Raw genomic sequence first — 12,720 nt, forward strand, 5'->3', positions numbered from 1 at the left:
TAATTATTTACAGTTGCATAACCATTTATTTATAAAATTCTTAAGAGCTTGTAGATGGTTGTGATACACATCAGAAACTGAGTGATAATCACTACAACAGAGATTATCTGTTTGTTTAGTGGAAGTATCCTTAGCATGTTGTTTGGTCATTTTAAAGTGAATGGAACTGACTTTATCAAATCAATCACATTTATAATGTGGTTAACTGATTCTTTACTGTCAGTAAAGCATCTCATTATATGAAGCTTTTAAATACTTCAGACAAAAAAAAAAGCTCAATCTGTATAAGCTGTAGAACATGTTTGTCAAGTCGGTGATTAGATATGCATAACTCGATATCTACACTAAAGTTAAAATGCGTGTATTCTTAACATGAAAAATGTTACTTATGTAATGTCAGCTTACCAGAACCACTCACATTGGTTTTTTGTTTTATTTCCGCTTCTGTTTGATTACGTGTGTTTCATAGAGTGCATCAGTTTTTGTCATTTCCTGCAACAGACAGGAGTAAAAAAGGATTAAGATCTAAAATCTTCCAGGTAATGCTTATTAAACAAACAGCAACAGAACTTTCATTCTTACTCTGCAAAATTGTTTAAATATAGTCTATACGCTCACATGTGTAACTAGCTGAAATCCAAGATCAAATTCTGTACCCAAATTAAATGTTTCCTAGTTGTTCTCACTTCTACATCTGCAAAGTCAAGTCCTATTTCTCAGTGCATCACTGCGCACTTCAGAACTGAGGTGAATGTATAAATCTTAGTCCTTTGGTTCCTTTCCTAAAGATAGCCAGTGTGGTTTTATACGGTTTGATAAGAATTACAGTTAAGTCTGTATTCACTTCACTCCTACCTGTTTTACGTTTTATTTCCTTCCTTTCTCTTGGGATGGATGCTGCCTGATTCTGGTGGCTTACCACTCTAGAGTTCTCTAAGTTGTCCCCTAACATCCTTCTTAGACTCAAATCTCTGTTAAGGCCAATAATCATCAAAGAGCTTTTGGAATTGGAATTTCTTTCCCCTTGTCATCTAGAAGACGACTAATGCAGAGAATTCATTTAACTTCACTGCTTCACTCTCTACTTTAATTACCCTCTTTAATCTCTTGGGAGTCTAAGGAGTCTGTAGTTGTACTTGTAGATGTCTTGCTTCTGAGACTTAGATTAGTCCCAAAATATTTTGTTTCTGTTCTTCTGATTCTTTTCTCTTTGTATTTCTAGTGCACATCTATTTTAGAAAATCACTGCTGACTCATTTTCTCAATGGGGGAGGGTTTCACACTTCTGAAGTAAAAGCACAATACAACAAACTCTTAATTTATCCTCTTAAGAATCTTGTTTGTCTGTGTGTAATAGTTTTGACTGCTGTTGTTATGACTTCCCCTTCCCCTCCATATGACACCGTAATCTATAGCAGTAAGACTTACCCTGTGGTGTTCTTGTAATCATCTCATTAACTTCAGCTTTGCTGAAGTTTCTCTTTTGTAGGCTTTGTGGTGCCAGTCCTCTGTTCCTCTCTGGGCTGGTTTTCAACCCTGTATTGACACAGTGTCGTTCCCATTAAATAGTCTGCCTGAACGTGGACTGTTGTACTTCCAAGAGAATACAACCTGCCAGGTTTGACCTTAATGACTCTTGAAGGGTCCTTAGGCTTCTGTGGTTTGATTTATTCATGCTTCAAAAAATCTACTCTGTCTACTAATAGTGTTCATCATTTTTAGAAACCAGTAAGATGCTTTGCTTGTTCAGTTTGAATTTTTCTAGAAAAGTGTTTTCTTATGAATAATAGTTCTGTCAGATGGGATATTTTAAGAAACTTACTTCGAAGAGCCTACTTTTTTGACTAAATTAAAACAGTTTAGATAGATAATTTGTTGTCCTGACAAAATGGTGGCCGCCTTATCTTTCTGTTCACCGTCTATTTAAAACATACCAGATTTATCTGATAAGTAATTTGTGAGAATCTTACCCTGCACTAAATTGTGCTTTTGTTTGGAAATTATCATATGCAACCCAGAAGATTAATGTAAAAAAATTGATATGGTATGATTTCTTATTATGGAAATCCAATAAACTTCAGAGCAGCACTTCATATAAATCAGTCTTGACAAGCTCCTTTGCTAGTGTTTTATTTATGTAATAACAGATGCTGTAGCCCCCAGAATGATTTATTGTTAATTATACCAGATAGAAATGAAGATCATGGAAGGCACAATGCAACGTATATATCAGCTCATTGAAATGGTTATTCACTTAATGTTCCAGGTGAATTCAGCTCCTGTTCCTTTGTTTGGCTCTTGGGATTTGATGGCACATTTGTCATTGTAAACCTTAGGAAGGAAATAAAGTTTTCATTTGGAGTTTGTTGCCCTCCTGCTGAGTGCTGGCTGTCATACTGAGAGGTACAGAGGAGGACATAAGAGTTCCTCAAAGTTCCTCAATAAAGAGAGGGTCTTTATTGTTACATGACCATAGAACAGGTAGCTGAATTTGGCTGACTTTCTAAAACTAGCTGGGTTTTGTGTTTTGTTTAAATATTCTTGAACAAAGGTTGTTTGATGCATTAGACCTTAAAATATTAGTCATGTAAAATGAAAACATGCATACTCAGTACATTTTTATTTTTCCAGTTTCATAAATGAACCATAATCCATGAAGCCATTTTTATTGGTGAAATGGTAGCTGATGGAAACATTAAAAGTTTTTTTTATAGCTACCCAGTTCCTCCTATCTTGTGATCTGGAGAACCGCATTGCTTTGAGGCAGAACTCTTCCTTGTAAGTGAAAAGGGAAATGGAAATGCTAACTTGAGTTACTCCTAAACCTTCTTTTTGGGTCACTGTGGATGATGTTATTGCATTCTGAGAGCCAGCGTGGTTAATCTGAAAGTTAATTAATACTCGGTAGTAATGCACTTTGCCTTTTTAGCACTTTTGGGTTTTGAGTATGGCTAGGCATCACATTTAATAATCAGAATGCCATCAAAAAGTGCCTCAAAACCAGAACACTATATGTACAAGATACCTGTGGAGATCCTTAGTAAGAAAATCATGCAGGAGAGCCAGACTTAATCAACCAGTTGTGGGGTGTTTGGGGGGGGGGGGTTGTTGTTTGTGTTTTGGTTTGTTGGGGTTTGTTTGTTGTTGGTTTTTTTTTCTCTGTTCCAAATTAATTGAAATTTGGAAATCAATTGAAAAACCTTAGAATTCACTCCCTTTCCAAGTCAGGCTAGTTTACCTGATTTTCCTTAGCATACTTAACTTGCAAGCGGAAGCATTTGACACACTGTTCTCTCCTGTAGAAGGAAGCAAAGTCTTGGGGAAGTATTTGTAAAAAATGGCCAGTTGTGGTGCCAATATGTTTTACTTCTGGATGGATTTCTTCTCTAACACATGCAATCGGTGGGTAACCTGGGCCATCTCTAATACTTACATGGAGCATGGGGAGAAGGAGTTCCAGTTTTCAAATGAAAATAAAGACAACCCTGCACTTAAGTTCCGTGGCAGGATCAAATTCAAACGTGTTCCGACAAGCAGGTGAAACTGTATTTTTATTTGTTTCTTTGCGTGTCCTTTGAGTTCCTGTAGAGATTCCATTTCTGGCATTATGTTTTGCAAAACTCCTCCCAGACATAGGAAATTCAATACTGGAGTGTTCCTTCGTTGTGGGACAGAGAACTTCTGAGAGGTACGATCCTAGAGCTTGGTATGGAGAACATCCTTCTTGTCCACAGCATACTTCTAAGCTAACATACAGTGCCCAAACATTTAAGCAGATGACTGGACTGTGCCTTGCAGTGTGAGACAACTCAGGTTAAGGTTTTCCCATGCAGTTCAGTATTCCCCTACCAAAAAAAAAAAAAGTAATAGAAAGTAGTTTAAATGTGCTTAAAAGCAGAAATGACATTGAGTTTTGCCTTTATTAGCTCTCAGATCAGGAAGGATTAAAGATCAGATTAATAAAGAATACCAGAAAACTCAGACATCATCTTAAGAGCCAAGTTTTAAAATTATACTTCAGCCCTGGGAAGGCTCATTTCAATGGCATATGGATCGCTGGAGTAATTTGTCTCTTGCTCCTTAGGAATCTAAAGGAGTTTTTGCCTTCAAATGTAATAGGATGAGCTCTTCTCTTCATATCCAGAGCTATGTAAACCACTTCTGCAAATTCAGAAGCGATAACTGTACTGTGAATCTGTAATTTCCTCCAGGTTAATTTACGCTAATGCATCAGTAGTAGTTCCTTTTTGTTGTGTGTGTTAGGCTGTAAACTCTTACATGATGGAGAGCTTATAGGCAAGTCAGTTAAAAGTCAATAATTTTGAAACCTGGTTTTGCATGTGTGAAAAAGTAACATGCAAACTTAGCAAGCACTAAGTCTCCAGCTCCATTGTGCGTGGTGGTGTTTGGTTTGGTTTGGTTTTGAGATGGAAACCAAATATTTATATGTATACCTATCCCAGTGGTAGTTCTTTAAACATGATACACAGAAGGACCTTATGGAAGCTTGTTATGTAGCTTCCTACATACACACAATCACCAAAGTTTTTATTAGTATGTCTTCATATGAATAACTGTTCATATGAAAAAAATCTGTGTTTTCCTTTTCTTATCCCACCCTCACAACTTTGTCTACTGTGAGAATTGTATAGGAGGATTTTGACACAATTGTTGTAGATTTATTAAGGATCTGCAAAGGTATCTTGTAAATAGAGGAGTGTTATGTGGTGTTTTGACAGTATTCTGGTTATGAAAGCTTTCATGTGACCTCCAAAGTGGTGCTTTTGTGGTTTCGTTCATTTTTCAAAACAAAGCGCATACCTTATGTGTAATGTCATTTCACACATGCAGTGTGTAGGAAAGCTCCTCAGTTGTGCTGGTTAAACTGTTCGATAGGTAGGAACATCTCAAATCATCCTCCCATTGGAAGGATTTGTGGTGGCTTGCCCTTAGTTAAAACATAAGGATGTCCTTCTCAAAGTTAACGGGCAAGGAGAAAGACCTTTTCGTCTCAAAACCCCCACGTTTCTGGTAGGCTGGTGATAGTTGCAGCTGTATTGGATCCCTTAGCACTCTGTGCTTTCATTCGTAGTACAAGAAACAAAGCGAAGTGAAACAATCCAAGTGAGCTGGTATCGCTTACTGCGTGCCTTAATATCGCCTTCATTTTAGGCAGAAACCTGTATGTGTTTCTCCACCTAGCTGCTTGTGGCACACAAGCAAAAACTCTGCATTCGGGGTTCCAGAACAATAATTCATTCTCAATGTTTTGCCTGACCCACTGCTCTGACTCAAGAGTGTGAGCATCAGATATATAAAACAGCAGACCCTAGAAGAGAAACTGGAAACAACAGTGTGCAAACTCAGCACGTAAGAGTGAATCTCAGAGGTTTTGGTCATTTTGATATGCGTTTTATTTTTGCTTGGGAAATCAAAGAGCCAGCAACTCAATTTATCCTCACAGAGTAAGAAAATGCCACCACTTAAGCTTGCATACTACTACATGGAAGAAAGACAAAACAGTCATATGCTAATGTTGTATAAATCTCTCTTTACTAATAGCGTTGTTCTGACTTCTCATAACACACTATTACATGGGAACATGTCATTATGAGTGACAAACATGACAGTGTAATATCGGTTTAAGGAAATTCAGTTCCAAGTAAGATGTCACCCAGACAAATTACTCCCTGTTTTAACTTGCCCTTAGACCAGATTTTCTTGTTCATTAACTACAGACAAGGTTGAAAGCATTAAAAATTATTTAAATATATGTTAGCATTTCTTATTATTACTAGTTTTCCTTTTGGATGAGTCTTAATTAACAGCTACTCTCATGGTTCAAATGAGGTAGCATAGCACTTCGGGGGCCATCGCTCTGCCTGGGCATGTTGGAAAATGAAGCCACTTCTAGCGCATAAGACAATTTTGCCACTTTGAATTTTCATTCATCCTTATCCTTGCTCTTAGGGGAAAAACTTCAGCACTTTATTTCTAAGATGAGTCAGGGGAAAAACTTCAGCACTTTATTTGTAAGATGAGTCAGGAAATCTTTCTAGAGAAACTGTTGAAACAGGCAGATAAAAAGGGGCCAAAAATGACTGCCATGATTACTTTTAAAATTTTTTTGGGAATATGTAAAATACTCTTTTGAAAAAAACCTGCTTTTTTTTTTTTTTCTTTAAAATGCTGTTGCAAGTTTTGCAGGTATTTGGCAAGTTCTTGCCCTGGATGGTTGTGGAGCAGTAGCCATGCCTGTTGTGTTGACCCACAAAACCAGCTGGCACAGTTAGCTCCCTCTGCTGTTCTGGGGCTTGCAACTGTATTTCAGAGGCGTTCGGCAGAGCCCTGGCAGCACCAGTGTGCGAAAAGTGGATGCAACACAAGCATCTGGCATTTTAATCTCCACCGTTAGCATTTTAGATCAATTTGTAGTAATTAGTTATTTGGAAGCTTAAAATAGATTATAACTGGGGGGAGAGATGGAAGTTGCTTCCCCCCCCAAAGCATTGGGGGCTGATTCCTGTATTTTCAAGCTGTCAGATACCACAAAGCAGATATTTAAATAAGCCAGAACTAGTACTAATTTTTTTTCTTGAAGTAGCTTTACTGATTTCTGTCACCTTTGTTTTTGTTACTTTCAAATTCTGTTGCAGGCCGAGCTGTGTGAACCAGTTATAAATCAAAACTTCCCCGTTAACTGGGACAGCGTGTTGGCAAAACACGGTTGTTGGGCAGAGTCTTTTTGTTGGACAGTTTAGGTTCTTGATTGGTTCGAGGTTCCGTTGTCCTTGGGCACCAGAGGGAGCTCAGCAAAGTAGTTTTGTTCTCTGAGAGGGCAGTATATATATATTTTTTTTTTCTTTGATCCAGATTGTTTAGTGTGTTTGACAGCAGGTGGGGAGGAGGTAGAATTTCAAAGAGGAGGGGGGGAAGGAAATTCCTGGAATTAAAGGACATTTGGGGCTATAGTGTCTTGGGTATCAGACGTGATTGATAAAAATCAGATCTTGCCATTTTGGAGGATGAATACTTTAAAGAATGCTGCAAATTTGAAAACAGATTTTGTTGTTTCACCTAATGAGGTATATTTGCTATGGAGACTATTCCATTTAATAGTAGGGCAAGATGTCGGTAGCTATAATGAGTATCTGCATCAAACTGATATTTGTCAGCTTTGCCACTGAAAGACGTGGCCTGAAGTACATTTTGTATTAAATTAGGTGTTTAGATTAGAGTAATTACACCAAGACCTAGCTACTCAAGCCACGTGGCAGTAATTCTCATTCTGATTTTTATTTTCCTTGTTCTTTTTCCTTCTCTCTCCTCTTTTTCTGCCCTCTTAAACATGCTACAGTTTTAGAGAGAGCTACTGGTTATCTTGACTATGGTCCCCTTCAGTGAGAGGAGCAAATCCCTCAATAATTACAGTGTTCTTAAGCCTGCATAGATTAAAATAACTGGTGCTTAAATAGGGATGTTATGTAAATATCGACAGTGCAGTACCAGGCAAATACCATCATCTTTTACAATTCCACTGAAGTATCCTGCTTGGCAGCAGGGAAAAATGTCTTTTGTCTCCTCTGAGTCTTAAAATGCTCCTGCAATATTTGTGGTATTTACCTCGTGTTTGGCAGTCAGGCTTTATATTTTTGTGTCCTGACAAGTGATGAGATTTGTCCATGACCAGGGATCATTCGGTGGAAGAGCCAGCGCTCGAACCTGGAGAACTCCTGAATTCCGATGCTGTCCCATAAACGCTGGACACGACTGCATCCCCACAAAACTGTGTTCTGGCTGGACAATCCCTTCTGCTTTTACTGGCTTTTCTGGGTACATTTCAAAGTAGTTCAGTACTACTTTCTTGCTATATAGTAGCAATTTTTCCTTGGAGAAAAAGACTCTGGAATCTAACAGTGTTCTTAATGGACTGCAATTATTTAATATCGGAGCATGAATGCAGCCTAACTCAGATGGGCTTTTCAGCAGAGATCATAATGACTGTAATTGCAAAAGGATGCCTTGCTGAAGTAGAAGCTGCCAGATGCAATGCCATTCTGATCTAAAAAGGTCACGGTAAAAGGGACATTTAAATTAAGTTATAAATTAGAATTGAAGAACAATATTTTGATGAGCAAGACCAGAGATGTCAGAGCTGCAAGATGTAATTCATGGGTTCATTACGGAACAGAGGTGCCTGACAGCTGAGCCATGCCAAAAGGAGAATTTATTTGCAACATCACAGAGGCAGAAAATGGCAGCTCTGCTGAGAAGCCGTAGTAGAAACTTGAAACCTTGTGGTAATGTGCAGACTTTATGGTAATAAGGCTTGCCTGTGATCTAGCGTTGTTTAATGACTGTTGTAATTTAAATGAGGTTTTGGGACACGAGCACGTTCAGAATTTTTCTTCAATCTAAAAATCCTGTCCAGTGATGCAGAAGTTGCTGTATTTTCTGTTTTAAAGTCTAAGTACATTTGTGTCAATTCCTTTTGTTGCAGTTGTAGACATACATAATGTCACAGTGGTTCAAAATTTAGATGGCAGAGTTAATGCTAAGAATGGTGCTTCTCTAGATGACAGGATAGTAATCTGGTGTTTATAGCAATACCGTAAAAAGTTCAACCAGAAGTTAATGAAACCATAGGCAGTCATCATTAGATATTATTTATATGTTTGAGTTGCTTGCCAATAAAGTGCTTATATATATTAAATGACCAAAAGTAATAAGCAGAGAATGAGCCAGATTGAAACATGTAAATTTAACTCTGGCACTTAGAAAATTTTTTTTTTTTTGCTGCATTATCCTACTCCTGGCACTTCTAAAATATTTTTTTCTTTTTTTTCTGCTTGATAAAAGTAACATTTTTCAGGAGATTCTAATCCTGTATCAGGTCTCTTGTTTTCACATGTGTGCCTTCTCTGTTATATGACTTTCATGTCTGTGCTTATGGGTTTTGTCATTGTGATTGATGTAATTACTTGGTCAAAAGTTAATGGTCTTATTTTCTGTTGTTGTTTTGGGACAGTTCTGATGGCCTGCAAACTGTTCTATTTTTCAGTAACCAGAGTAGTTGCCTGTTAGACCAGTCCTTTCTGGGCTTGTCTGATTATTTTTTTTTTTCAGATTGAACTGCTTGGGCAATAGGGCTGCCAGGGAAAAACACGTGTTGTCCTTGAGGCAAAATAAAGATGCCCTCCAAGTTACAAAAAGGCTTTGGCATTACTGCATGTTTTGGGAGGGAGCGAAGAGGGAAAAGAAACAGAAGCAGTATTCTCTTCAACACTGTCAAATTTCCTAAGTGAAAAATCTTTTAGGTAGTGGCATGCACAGAAAAAAGCGTTTGCAAGGTGAGCTGGCAAAACAAACAGTTCTTTTTTCTTTAAGATGGATCTGTTCCCAGTACTGGAGTGCAAGCAAGGAGAAAGATCCATGTGTACCCAGTAGAAAAGACAACATCTTATTTTCATGCCTTTAAGTAGGTATTGCATACCACAGGAGTCTTAGAAAAACAAGTTGAAAAAAAAGTTTAAAGTCAGTAACGTTGTTTGAGTATTGGCCTTGAGCACTGGCACGGCAAGCCTGGCTTTCTGCTCTTACCGTTTGACTCGTGGCTTATGTAAGATGGACCGAGATCGTCGTTTCACTTGCACGGAGGTGCAGTCACGGGAGCTGACACTGATGTAGTCAAGAGGCAGATTTACAAGCCATCGTTCTGTTGTAGATTTTGACATTTCACCTGGGGAGACAGGTTCGAAAGCAATGGTTTCTGCTAAGTGATCTCGGGTAATGCATCTCCCCGCCTTAGAGGAGCGGGAGGTGCTCTGATGGCTGGGGTGTGTTAATGCACCTCGGAGCAGTAGCTTGCAGAGATCGGATAGCTGAAGAAGGGGGCTGGGGAAGAAATGATTTTTTTTAAGCACTGAAGCATTGTTTTCTATGGTTGCTCTGCAAAGGTAGGTATAATTATTGCACGGAGTATCTGTTAACTTCCCTGTAGGTGCCATAGAGAAAGCTGAAAATGAATAGAAAACCACTCTGGCTTAGTTTTCTTTCTTGTTCCCATTATATTAGCCAAGGCTTGTTTTACTGCAGTAACACTCTGTATGCTATTGTTATTTTAGTTGTTGGTAAGGGGAAGAAAAAGTTCAGGCCACCAGTTAAGGGAACATTACTGTTTGTTCTGAAAACGCATCACAGGTAATGATCAAGAGCTGTTTGCCCAGCAGTGACCTTTTATTTTCAGAAATACTTTACTTTCTTTAAAAGTCCCTCACGTACAAATAAATTTTGAATGCCCCAATAACTTGGTGGAGGTGGAAGAGCACCTTCATCACTTCCACATCTGTTCCTACTGATAACAGAAGATTTGAGCCAATTGGTGTGAAGCGTAACCCATAATGTACCAATTTCCTCTTTAACAGAGCTGCTAACGTGCTCATCCCTGTCAGTAGGAGGTATGCAATCGGACTTTTGCGTCGCCCCATTTTCTAGAGGGCTGTGTGCTTGTGCTTTTATAGCTAACTGGTCCTCAGCATTTTTGGACCTCAGACCGCCTGTTTGAGGTGTTTAGTAACAATTGTTGATAGAATTGTTTTCTGGAAACGCAGCTCTTCAGGTGATACAAAGGAGGTCCAAAATTACATGGAACTGAAATGTTGCCAGCAAATGGAACAGATGAGCTGGTTTTTTAGTACATTAAGGTTCATGTGCAGGGACTTTACTGAAGAAAACAAAGTAATTTCTAGTGCACTTTGTACTGCAAACAGCTTGGCTTTATAGACTGTCACAATCTGTTCCGTGGCATTCATGACCAGAAAACTGAGATCCTAAAGATGGCATGGCATGATAACGCGGTATCCAAAATCCACCGTTTCATAAAGTGCCCCAGTATGATAGACCACAGTGCCTTGTGCGAAATGGGCACCACTTCTCTGAAATTCCCTGTCCGTTTATGGTATCATTTTTATTGAAAAAGTGATGCCTGTTTGATGAAAAAGCACAAGCTGTTTCAAACCTGAGTTGACAAAAGCCAGGAAGTGAAAGTGAAGACTGCTTTGCTTTGTACCAGATCTTACAGATGTGCTTTCTTCTCGCAGCTGCACGAGTCCCGTGCAGAGCTTTGCTTTCCATTGCCAGCTTCTGGCAAGTTCTGCTCCAGCTCTTGATGACTTCTTGAATATTCTGCCCTGTCATGTGCAGACGTACCGTGGCTCTGGAGCCACGCTGGCTTTCTTACAGTGGGCTTGTCCCCTCCAAAACCTAGATGTAACAGTGTTTCAGCTTTAAAGAAGCATATTTTCTTTATATATATATATATATATATACACACACACAATACTCACACATATATATTTGCACACGCCTGTATTTTACTGTAAATATCATAGCAATTGAAGTTGCTGTTTAGCTTCCTTCTGTAAGTGTATGGTGGCTTTCAAAAGCTAGTGCACAAACCTTTCATAGATTATTTGCTGTGAGAACTGGACAAAGCTGGCTTTCAGTGGAAACTGATTTTTATTATAGTCTCACTAAAAAAATCAGGAATTGGTTGAGATGTAAATAGCTGAAGTGAGCAGCAGTAAGAAAATAATCTTGCTATTTTTATTTGAAGCAGAATTCTGTTCTAAAATTTGAGCCTTTTTTGACACAAGAAAAATGAGAAAAAAAATTCCTCTTGTAATCAGGTTTTGCTATAACTTTAATAATGACAAAGTAGTTACAATTACTGAACAGCGACAAGATATTATCTTGATCCCCGTTCAGTTAATCAGTCTTAGGAAAAGTTCAAGAATTATAGTACTGGTCAAAACGTTTTCTGAGAGTGATTAAGCATAGGTCTAACACTTTAGATGCTTCTAGAGAGCAGGATGCAGATGGCTTAGGATAAATTCTGGGTAGGAAGGAAAAGCAGGAGATAATCAGTGTACAGAATTGTATTTTGATTGTCCCTATTGTAAAGAAACTTTTGAGGGTCTGTAAAATTCTATGATGTTAATTGATAGCTTTGAAGCTTTGGTTTGCTTAGCACCTTGTTTAGAAAAGCTGCCTCTTGTCCGTGTAGGGATGTTTGCATGTAAATTGTTCTCCCTTTTGGGTGTAGGAAGAAAATTCAGTTTTTATCATCCCAGCAATATTTCTTTTTCTTTTAGATCATTTTCAGAAGACATAGAGCAGACTCCTGACTAGTCCTTCAGTTCTTAAAATCCCACTGTACTTTGAAGATAGGACAGGCTATAAATCTGCAGTGTGCTAAATGTTTTCTATCAAGAGTTAAGAGACAAGAGATTCTCATGGGTTCATCGTTGAATGGGTTTTTTAGTGTAGTTGTTTTTCTACCTCACCCTGATTTAAATGTCTTCTGCCTACTTCAGCTTTTGATGACACAGATACTGAATTTATGGTAGAAAATAAGGTACACTGTAGGGTGTGACCAGCTGAAACAGTGATGTCAACTTAGACATCCCTACTTGCTTTTATGTAGTCCTGTAGCTGTCTGTTGAGGCTTTGTTTCTTTTCCATGCTTGTTTTCCAACAACATTGTGATCTTTGCAGTGCAATAAAAATAAAGAGAATTTTCTGGCTGGGTAAACTTGACATCCCATGGCTTGCAATCCCTCCGGTATGTTAGTTTTTCCAGTTGGTTTTATTAATCTGAACAAAATATGCTGCATAAAATACAAGTCCTTTTGAAAAATATTTTGTTGGAGGTTTTTAAAA

At 38.3% G+C, this 12,720-nt stretch overlaps 1 protein-coding gene across 6 annotated transcripts in view; it reads left to right on the top strand.

Moving 5' to 3' along the window:
• RERE (arginine-glutamic acid dipeptide repeats) overlaps nucleotides 1-12,720 on the top strand; it is a 251,426-nt gene that overhangs the window by 159,382 nt on the left and 79,324 nt on the right. The window lies entirely within an intron of this gene.

Source organism: Grus americana, chromosome 21 (assembly GCF_028858705.1).
Source record: "Grus americana isolate bGruAme1 chromosome 21, bGruAme1.mat, whole genome shotgun sequence".
Taxonomy (NCBI): domain Eukaryota; kingdom Metazoa; phylum Chordata; class Aves; order Gruiformes; family Gruidae; genus Grus; species Grus americana.